Genomic DNA, 11,770 nt, shown 5'->3' on the forward strand with positions numbered 1-11,770 from the left:
ATTAGGGACTGTCTCAAAATTCTCTCTTTTTTTGATCCAGAAATAAAGTTAGGAATTTTAAATATTAATTAAAGCAGGTTTGCAGTTCTAGGAAAGGATCACGTGTTATTACATATAGACAAGACATTTATTCAACATGCGTTAGGTTTGATTATGTGATCATGTATCCCTGAAAGTGATTTGTAATTAATTGGACAATTAAGAAGATGCAAAGGATGGAATGTAATTATGGTAGTCAGAAAATTCTCAGGATGAGAATAGCACCCAGTCTCTTGACTTGGGGTGGTGAACACACAGTGCAATATACAGAAGATGCATTCTAGAACTGTACTCCCAAAACCTATATAATTTGATTAACCAATGTCATCTCAATAAATTTAACAAAAAAAGTATACACCCAGTCAATTGTACTGCAACCTGTGTAAAGAATGTGCTAACTGGCCAGGTTGATGGAGCTCAGTGGTTGAGCATGGACCTATATGCACCAGGAGGTCACAGTTAGATTCCCTATCAGGGCACATGCCGGGGTTGCAGGCTCGATTCCCAGTAGGGGGCATACAGGAGACAGCTGATCAATGATGCTCTCTCATCATTGATGTTTCTATCTCTCTCTTCCTCTCTGAAATCAATGAAAAAAATATTTTTAAATAAATAAAAAGCTTACTAAATTCAAGACACTATTTCAGTACTTTTCAATCAGATGCATTTCTTTAATTAACCCTTAGGACAACTGTAGAAAGAGATATTACTATTATTTCTATTCTATAAATGAAGTTGAGGCACAGAGAAATTAAGGGATTTCCCCCAAAGTCCCACAGCTCAAAAGTGACATCTGGAAGCAAAGACAAGCCCCAGCGACAAGTTTGTCATCACTAGGCATTCCTGCCTCTCCCTTGCCTTGTCTTCTCTGTACTTCTAAGTTCTCAAACCAGAAAGCTGGGAAACAATTTCTCTTTTTCTTGTCTTGGCACACACAAGCACTTAAACTCTATGATTACTGCCAGAGTCTTCTAAGTGGTCTTCTGGCCTTTATTTTTCCACACTCTAATATATCCTCTATATTGCTGACAGAATCATTTTGCTAAAACAGCTGCCAAAATGATCACGTCATTTTTCAGGTTCTATTGTTTTTTAATGTGGTTCCTGTTCCAAATTCCTGGGGATGACTTAAGAGCCTTCTATGATCTGTCCTGTGCCTTCTTCACCCCTTAACCTTTCTTTCTCCTTTCTCTACACACTCCTACCCTATTCTCATTAATTTTAGAGAGAGACATCAAGCCTATTGTTAAAAGACAGACATGATACCTCACTTGATTTTGTATTCACTAGCATTGGATTAGACTAGAAGGATTAAAACCTTTGAGATTATTTCCTTTTAAGGGGAAAGGTTTATCTTTTTTTTATTTTTAAAAAATATACTTTTATTGATTTCATAGCGGAAGGGAGAGGGAGAGAGAGACATCACTGATGAGAGAGAATCTTTGATTGGCTACCTCCTGCACACTCCTCACTGATGATCAAGCCTGCAACCCAGGCATGTGCCCTGACCGGGAATCGAACCGTGACCTCCTAGTTCATAGGCTGACACTCAGTCACTGAACCACACTGGCCAGGCTGGTTTATCTTTTAAAGCCTCAGTGATTTTTTCTGTAAAGTTTAAATAAACTCTTCAAACTTTATTTGATACATATTTTTTCTTCCATCTGTTGCTTGTAAATTTAAATTTTTAATTGTATTATATTTATTGTGCAGAAATCTTAATTATTAAAGCAATGGGGAGCTACAAATAGGTTTACTTCTTTTTTAAAATATATTTTTATTAATTTCAGAGAGGAAGGGAGAAGGAGAAATAGAAACATCAATGATGAGAGAGAATCAATCATTGATTGGCGATTGAGCCTGCAACCTGGGCATGTGCCCTGACCTGGAATGGAACCATGACCTCCTGGTTCGTAGGTCAATGCTCAACCACTGAGCAACACCGGCTGGGCAATTCTTAACAATTTAGTTGTTCATTCATCCAGTCAATGAGTATTTATTGAACACTTAATATACGCCTGCCAATGTCTCTGCATGACCTTGTTTCCTGCTGCCGTCCCGAGGGTTAGCGCCCTCTGTTTGAGCACGTCCCTGGACCAGAGCGCAGCATTTTACTTTCCCTTTTTCATCCTGTAGTTACAGTAATGATGTCCTTGAGGATGGAACTAATACTTAGGGTGCGTCTGTTGTGCGTGGAATGCTGTGTACACTTCACCTCACTCATTCCCCACGAAGACTTTGTAAGGAAGGTTGTGCTACCCGTGGTTTATAGCGGAGGGCTTGAGACTCAGGGAAGGTGGGGAACTGGCCCCGATCCTACAGCTAACAGGCAGCCCAGGATGCATTTGGTGCAGAGCTAGGTTGACCTGACTCCAATGTTTCCTCTCTTTCTGCTACACCTGACTGTCATGGGGGAACATTCCAGAGAGGATAAACTGTAAGCATGGGAAATTTTGTCTTGGATTTCACAGTTTTACCAAGGGTGAGCCTGGAAAGGAACCCTAAAATTATTCACTAAAACTGAAGGATACGTTCCTGCTGTCGCTCTTGGGTGACACCACCGGCCGCTAGATGGCACCCGTTCCGCATGGTGTAAACCTTTTTGTCATTTCTGTGGGCAAAGGGTGCGTGTAGTCAGTTCTGTTTACCTTGACAAGTAACTATGACTTTGATTTAATGCACTACGTATTCCCTCCGAACTGGGCTGATTTTTAAGCCTTATGGAGATGAGACTGTGAGTGAGCAGGGTGTGGGGTGGGGAGAGGGAATGGAGAGAGAGGAGACAGAACACTGAAGCTCAGCCCCGGGGACGTGGCTGGGCCTGCAGTACCAAACCAAGTAAAACTCTCATTCAAACACCAGGAGAGCATTAGCGCTTGTCTGATGACATTGACAAGGAAAACGTTCTGAGATGTTCTCAATAATGTAAATCCATAAACCAAGCCCCAGCCAACAGATTGCACTAACCACCTGTACCTTTCCAGAAAAAGCTCCTCTTCAAGAAAAACTCTTAAAAATCCTTGTCAATGGCTACCTGATAACTCTCTCTCTCTCTCTCCCTCTTTTTGCCCCAGTTGGCCTAAGACATCTTACCTGACATAATCCTTGAATTTCTCTTCTCTGTGGGACATGACCTCCTAGGACAGTGGTCGGCAAACTCATTGGTCAACAGATCCAAATATCAACAGTACAACGATTGAAATTTCTTTGGAGAGCCAAATTTTTTAAACTTAAATTTCTTCTAATGCCACTTCTTCAAAATAGACTTGCCCAGGCCGTGGTATTTTGTGGAAGAGCCACACTCAAGGGGCCAAAGAGCCGCATGTGGCTCGCGAGCCGCAGTTTGCCGACCGCTGTTAGGAGTAAGTTTTCCTTAGCAACGTGGGACAATGCCCTAAACACACAAGGACCATCTGAGTATAATTGAAATCACACAGATATTCATCAGCAATGCTTCCTTGGAAAGATCTGGATGGAGAGGGGGAAAGGACAGGAAAAAATTCTGCGATGCTCTAAGTTAAAATTGTCGGGACAGGAGAGTGGACCAGCTCTGACAAAGGACTGCTCACCTTCCTGTGAAACTGCGGGAATTGAGGGTTAATTTCCAGGAGGCTATTTCTGTGATTATCCAAGAGAGAATGGCCTCCACTTCTCATTTACACAGGAGCTTTCTGACCACTGCGGACGCTGCGGCAGCTGTGCTGTGCCTTTCCCAGGATGAGCCCTGCCTCTGCCGTCCCCTCAAAGTAACGCCTTTCAGAACAGCTTACATCTTGCTCCCCTCCTTGATGTATAAAAAAGCTTGCAAAACTCTTGGACAGCCCAGCTGGCGTGGCTCAATTGTTGAGCGTCAACCTATGAACCGGGAGGTCATGGTTTGATTCCGGTCAGGGCACATGCTCCCGTTATTGGCTCGATCCCCAGTAGGGTGTGTGCAGGAGGCAGCCAATCAATGATTCTCTCTTCTCGTTGATGTTTCTCTCTCCCTCTCCCTTCCTCTCTGACATCAACAAAAATATATTAAAAAACAAAACAAAACAAACTCTTGGACATTGGACGTGCTGTCTTTCCTATCTAGCCATGCTGCTGGTGATTAAACTCCGTGTCCCAGACCCAGTCTTCTTTGATGCTGGCAATGGCCTAGTAAAGCCCTTCCTTTTTTGTTGTTGTTGTTAATCCTCACCTAAGGATAATTTTTCATTGCTTTTTAGAGAGAGTGGAAGGGAGGGGGAGAGACTGAGAGAGAGAAACATCGATGTGAGAGAGACACATTGATTGGTTGCCTCCTGCATGCGCCCCAGCCAGGGGCCTGGGATGGAGCCTGCAACAGAGGAACATGCCCTTGACTGGAACTGAAACCAAGACCCTTCAGTCCGTGGGCTGAGGCTCTATCCACTGAGCCAAACCGGCTAGGGCCTAATAGACCTTCTTATAAAACGACTTTCAGCTGTGGAAATTACATGTTTGTTTTTGTTTAACAAGGTGCCCGAGCCCAGCCCTCTCATCATGGAGATGAAGACACCGTCTTCTGCTCCTTTCTGGGCAAGTGATCCCCAACTTACCTGGTTGTTCTAATGAAAAATATTATCTTAACTTTTCTTGCCTGTGGCCTTCCCAGTTGCTGAGGCCTTTTGTAAGGCAACTAGATGAAGCTACAACTTTTCTGTCCTCTACTTCTGAAGGGGACTTCTTTTCCTTTTTCCCTCAGGAAAAATTCTCTAGACAATTTGTTTTTCAGTTTTTTCTTTTCAAAATGTATAATTTAAACTTAAAAAACAGGGAAGACATTCAGATGGTTCAAAATAAATATGTATATATACTAGTACATCAAAAGGCATCCAGCCGAAACCGGTTTGGCTCAGTGGATAGAGCGTCGGCCTTCGGACTCAAGGGTCCCAGGTTCGATTCCGGTCAAGGGCATGTACCTTAGTTGCGGGCACATCCCCAGTAGGGGGTGTGCAAGAGGCAGCTGATCGATGTTTCTCTCTCATCGATGTTTCTACCCTCTCTATCCCTCTCTCTTCCTCTCTGTAAAAAATCAATAAAATATATTTTAAAAAAAAAGGCATCCAATAAAAAGTCTCACTCCTATCCCTTTCCCCAATGTCTCACTCTCCTACCCTCAACTCATGGGCAATCACCCTAATTATTACTTCTTGGGTATCCTTCCTGCAAATCTGATGGTGAAGGTGGTTTGGAGCGTGGAGCAGTACCTGGGAAGGTTAGATCTGGAAAAGTCTGTGTTCAGAGAAGAATGGCATCTAACAGGTGACAGAAGGCAGAGGACTGAAGAAAAGGGGAAGCAACTTAGTGCAGGGGCCCTGTGTGGAAACGCAGCATCAGCATATTAATATTCCAAGCTCCGTGGCATCAGGGTATTAATATCCCAAGCTCCGTGGCATCAGAGTATTAATATTCCAAGCTCCGTGGCATCAGGGTATTAATATCCCAAGCTCCAGCACCTGGAGGGTTCAGTAAATGGTGACTATCATCCTCATATTCAGAAATAACCACCCTCCTCCCCCTGTGCTAAGCGTGGTTAGACCGAACCTGTAACTAGCACAGCCTCCTAGTTCAACTTTTTCCCACTGAGAGTCCGCTCAGGAGTAAAGGTCAAGATGACAGCAGTCATTCCCCTGTGGAGTGCCCTCTGAGGCTTTCAAAGACATTTTTCTAAGGGTTTCATTATCCCGACTGTGCAGATAAGGAGACTTGACCAACCAGGGAAGCGAAAGTGGAGGCCACTGTCCAGTGTCTCTTGGCAGGTCGCACTCCATTCTTTCCTGCTCACGTCAGCTGGGGCTGCAACAGCTGCAGTAACTGGCGGCAGAGAAATAAGGTGAGTCTGGGGAGGGAAATGGAGTCCGTGGAATTTTTTAAAGATGATGAGACCATAACTTGTGTTTGTCTGCTGCCAGAAATGATCCAATAGAGAGGAAAAAATTTTGGAGTGATGTCTGTCTGTGTGTGAGAGGGGATGGAATCTGGAATGTATGTATATGTATGTGTGTGTGTGTGTGTGGGGGGGGGGAGTACAGTTCATGCTTAGTCCTGGAAGGGAGACCAAGGACTTGGGTACAGACAAGTAGGTGGATGGGCCCGTGGATGTTCTCTTTTGATTGATTTAAAAATATATTTTTATTGATTTCAGAAAGGAAGGGAGAGGGAGAGAGAGGCACATCAATGATGAGAGAGAATCATTAATTGGCTGCCTCCTGCACACCCCCTACTGGGGATCAGCCTGCAACCCAGGCATGTGCCCTGACCGGGAATTGAACCATGACCTCCTGGTTCATAGGTCGATGCTCAACCACTGAGCCTAGGCTCTTCTAATTGGCTTTATTTTCCCAGTAAAATAGAAACCAGGTCATTAGCTGGGAGTGATGGTAGAGAGATGTTAGAGTTCTGAGAGGAGAGGAGAAGATGTAAGAGAGTTGTCCAGGAGAAGGAGTAGGAGGAATAAGTGGTCTGGGAAATACAGTTGATTGCTTGACAGAATTAAAAGACCACTTGAGATTGCTGGTCATTAATTTAACGTAACAAACTTTGTCTGTGTGGGTGTATGTGTGTGTGTATGAGCGTGTGTGGATGGATGTGTTTCATCTATGATCTGCTCTGTAGGTGTAGTTACAGAAATAGGTAAAAATTAGATTTAAACAAAGGTTTTATTTTTTAGTAAAGACAGAGAAATAAATAAGAAATGAGCAAGGTATCCTATGCTTGATTCCCCCCCCCCCCACTTTTACTTTTTAAGGAATATTCACTTCATTTACTCAACAAATATTTAATTCCTGCTCGATACCTAGGACAGTGCTTGTAGTTAGGAAGATGAAAGCAGAGCTCCTGTTCACAGCCTATGAGGAGAAATAGATCTGAGTTGATAATTAATTTAAGTACACAGAGAGGAATTTAAGAACATAGAGGGAAAAGCATCTGACTTTTTCGGATAGTTAGAGATCGCTTGACAGAATTGGATCTTGACATATGAGAGATAGTTCATTCACATTCCACAAATATTTGACTACGTAATTGCTTTGGACCAGGCAAAATACTGGCTGTTGAAAACAAACATGACATATAAGACAAGAGTCTGTTTTTGTGTGTGTGTGTGTGTTTTAAGTTGGTTTCAGAGAGGAAGGGAGAGGGAGAGATAGAAACATCAATGATGAGAGAGAATCACTGATTGGCTGCCTCCTGCACACCCCCTACTGAGGATCCAGCCCACAACACAGGCATGTGCCCTTGACTGGAATTGAACTTGGGACCTTTCAGTCCGAGGGCCGACGCTCTATCCACTGAGCCAAACCGACTAGGGCAAGACAAGAGTCTTGTGCTCAAGGAGGAATATCACTAAACAATCCCAAGTGTGTGGAAAATGAAATAGCTGATCAGCTCAGTAAACAAGGGTTTGATAGTCTAGAGAAGCGGTTCTCAACCTGTGGGTCGCGACCCCTTTGGGGGTCGAACGACTCTTTCACAGGGGTCGCCTAAGACCACCGGAAAACACAGATATTTACATTATGATTCATAACAGTAACAAAATTACAGTTATGAAGTAGCAACAAAAATAATTTTATGGTTGGGGGTCACCACAACACGAGGAACTGCATTAAAGGGTCGCGGCATTAGGAAGGTTGAGAACCACTGGTCTAGAGAATTTACCTGGTGAACCATATACATTTGGCACTTCGGGGGTCTGTGTGGGTAGAATAGATGGTTGCTATCAATCTTGTGGTTACTGGTCTATTTAGAGATTCTGGGGTCAGTTTTTTGTAACATATTGTGCTAGAAAACGGACCTTTTACAATCAGGTTTAAATGTCACCCCTTTCCCCCCCCACTGAGCTTTGGAAATGCCCAGAGTATTTTAAAATGAACTTATTTTGGCGATGGGGTCTTCCAGCCTGTCATTGGAAAGCTTTTCAATGCTCCTCAGTGTGGCCATGAGCCCCTTGGCTTCCCCCTTTCTTTCCTCCGTTCCTTTGTACAGACATGATGGGCGAGAGAAAGGGCCCAGCAGGCGGAGCTGCCTGTTTTGCTCAGCTGTGTTTTCTCCTCACAGAGTTGGCTGCCCTCCTGGCCCCCTCTCCCTGGGAGGTGCTGAGCTCCTGTCCTGCTCAGAATCCTGACGTTCTAGGCTGTCATACAGTAATCACTCAGCTTTTGTGTGTAGGGCTAGCTGGAGAAGATTGTTAACATAGTGAATTAAAAGGATATTTCAGCGGAGCCACTTTTTTTGGGGGGGGGTGTGTGAGTGCGACTTGACAGCCTTTCCCCGGGTCTCATGCTCTGGGTCAATTGATAACCATGCACTGCCTCTCCCAAAGAAATGTGCCAGGCTGGCTGGTCTCTCAGGTAAATCCCCTTCAACTACCCCAATCCCTTGTTAAACCCACGATTTCACCTGCTTCGTGCCTGTACAGATGCAGGAGAAACATTACTACCATGCATTAACTGCAGGTATAAATTTTCATGAAAACCTCTTTACTAAGGAGATTTATTCAGCTTCTTTTAGATGTTTACTAAATGGAAGAGTTCAAGAAATAGAGTTTGTGATTTGCAGAGGAAGGAAAACAAGCAAAGAACAACAACATCACCCCCCCCCCCCGCACCCCCCCCCCCCGCCAACATGCCTACCTATACCTTCAGCATATAGGAAAGCTGAGGTCTTACCGCAAATGAAGATTTAAACTGAGGCTCCATTAACTTCATCTGTAGTTACAGCCCCTAACCCAGTGCTTCCCAAGCTGTGTTTCTGGAGATTATAACTCTTCCCTAAGCCCTTTGTGGGGCGAGAGTTCTGTGGTCAAATCAATTTAGCAAAAGTTGACTACTTTGTCCTCTTCTTGGAGATTCATAACACACTTCATTTACGTAATCATTCCACAAATATTTAACGAGCTCTTTCTATGTCCTAGGCCAGTGGTCGGCAAACTCATTAGTCAACAGAGCCAAATATCAACAGTACAACGACTGAAATTTCTTTGGAGAGCCAAATTTTTTAAACTTAAACTTCCTCTAACGCCACTTCTTCAAAATAGACTCGCCCAGGCCGTGGTATTTTGTGGAAGAGCCACACTCAAGGGGCCAAAGAGCCGCCTGTGGCTCGAGAGCCGCAGTTTGCCGACCACGGGGCTAGGCTCTAGGCCAGGTTCCGGGAGAATAATGAACAACAAAAAGCCCAGCTGCTGCTTTCATGGGCGCTGAACTCTAACCGGGACATAAACATTAATCCAACAGCCAAACAAATAGTGTCTGATTAAAGACCCAGGTAAGTTATCTATACACTAGCGTTCCCGTTGCAGGAAAAATCCTGCAATAGGGTTTCCTGCTGCACTCTACCCCGCCCTGCCTGCTCTCCTTCCTTCTCCCCCGGCCCCGCCTCCGCTCCTCCCTTCTCCTCCTCCCCGGCTTGCTTGCTTCTCCACAGCTTTGCTATCTTCTGCAGCTCTTGGCTTTTTTCTACACTGTCTTGATATGCAAATTAGCCACCATCTTGTTTGGGGTAATTTGCATGCTTGTCCTGATTGGTTGGTGGGCGTGGCTTGACTGGTGGGCGTGGCTTGGGCATAGCAAAGGTGTGGTCAATTTGCATATTTGTCTATTATTAGGTAGGATATATAAAAACCCTAATATGCAAATAGACCGAGTGGTGAAACAACCTAACAACTGGTCGCTATGACATGCACTGACCACCAGGGGGCGCACGGGGAACACAGCAGGCTTCAGCTGTGGCGGGATGGTGAAGCAGGTGAGCAGGGGAGCCAGACACAGGAAGGCACTCCAACCAACCAGCAATAACTTAATGGTTCCATAACTTTGGCAGTAAAAAAAATGGGTGCGGAGCCCTGGCCCGTGTGTTAAGCGTTCCCCCGCCCCAGCCCCAGGCATCCAAAGGTTCCCTGTCAGGGCACATGCCCAGGTTTCAGGTGTCTCCCTTGGTCAATACCTAGCTCCCCAGGGGATCGCACTGACACCCCCCACCCCCCCACCCCCCCCCTCCACACACCACAGTGTCTCGTTAAGGTCCTAGGGACTATATTATATACCATAGCTTTGAGCAACTCATAACAAGAGGAAATTTTTTTTTTTTTAGGAGGAAATTTTTGAGTCACAGGTTACCCACTGCCTCGGCTACTGATGAGAGGGAGACAAGAGTACCCAAGGGCTCGCATTTAAAGGTCCGCTGGCCATATAAAACCTGGAGCAGAAGAGAGAGACCTGGTTGTTAAGAATTCCTTCAAACCTGCAGCAGGCCTGTCCCCACGACTGTTTTCCCATTTGTAACATGTAGATACCACCTGACTTACGTCTGTGTAGTCTGCCCATAAGGAAGGAGAGGGGGTGGGGCGGGGGGTTGGGGGGGGGGAGGGGAAGGAGGACGGAAGCAACAAATCCGGCGGTGACATTTACCATCCCATGAAGCGGACTGAGTTTTACACTAAAAAATTAAGCCAGCCTGCCTCCTGTTAGTGAATTACAGCTCGCGGGACGACAAACGCACTTGGCCGGCTGGATAGCGAGAGTAACGAGGCCATAGGTCGGCACAGGACCTGCTCCCCCGGACCGGTTCCCCCGCCCCCCAGATCTTCCTGGCTGGGGCCCAGACCCCGGGGAAGCGGGGCGCGGGGTGGCCGGGGCGGTTTTCCGCCCTTGGTGGAGGGGGACCGGCTCCCGCAAGGCGGGGTCACTCGCGGAGCGGGTGCTCGCACAGGCCCGCAGGCGAGCTCAGGTTGGCAAGGGCGCGGCGGAGCGTTCCACCTCGGCGTCCCCAAGGGCTGTTGGGGCGCAGCCGCCCTCCAGGGGTCCGGGCCGTCGCCCTTCCAGACCCCGAGGCTCCCCGGCGGCAGACGCGGACTTGTCGGCCCCGGGAGTCCCGCCGGCGGAGACGCAGCAGGAGCCGGGACCCGAGGCCGGAGGGAGGAGCAGGGGCGCGGAACAATAAGGGGAGGAGAGGCAGGAAAAGGACGCGAGGAAGAAGCTGCGTAATTGCGCTCAACAGGTAGCTGCGCGCCTCTGCGGAGACTCAGGCTCGGTGCCGGTCACGCGTCCGAGACTCCCAAGCTCAGCTCTGTTCTCCTCGGGGAGAGCCGCCTACTCTCCCTCCAGCCCTCCACCCCCGAGGGCCCAGAGCACCCACCACGTGGCAGGCTCTGCACTAAGCGCGGACACGATCTCTTTTCGTTTCCCCCCACATCCCTAAGCGGCGCGGGTATCGGGGAGGGGGGAATGGCTTTGGAGACTTGCGCCGGGTGTTGCAGAACCAGCTGCAGAACGAGGCCTCGAAGAGTCTGTGGGGTCCTCACGCCACGGCCAAGAACCCCCTCCTTCCCCCCATCCCTCAGCTATGGTCGATCCTGGTCCTATACGCTGCCTGCACCTGTCGCGGGCCTCTCTGGGTGGCAGGGAAGGAAGAGAAGTACCAGAGGTTACCAGGTGTGGCCTGGGGCGCGGAGACCATTCGGTGCGCGGGGGTAGCTGGGCACCTTGGAGAGGACAGCTTTCCTTCCCCAGGGATCGCGTCCCCAGCAGGCGCAGGGTGTCGGGCAATGTCCGCCCCCCCCCCGGGGGGCGGCAGAGGAGAGCGAAGAATCTGGGGTCCGGACGTGGGCGCTAGGAGAAAAGGGTGGCAGGAGGCGGCAGGTGAGGGAGAGCGCAAGGCTGCGCGTGGAGAGCGTCCACGTGGTGGGTGTGTGGCTCTTTCATTCAAACTTTGGGAGTCTCAGTTCCGG

This window comes from Eptesicus fuscus, chromosome 12 (assembly GCF_027574615.1).
Source record: "Eptesicus fuscus isolate TK198812 chromosome 12, DD_ASM_mEF_20220401, whole genome shotgun sequence".
Lineage (NCBI taxonomy): Eukaryota > Metazoa > Chordata > Mammalia > Chiroptera > Vespertilionidae > Eptesicus > Eptesicus fuscus.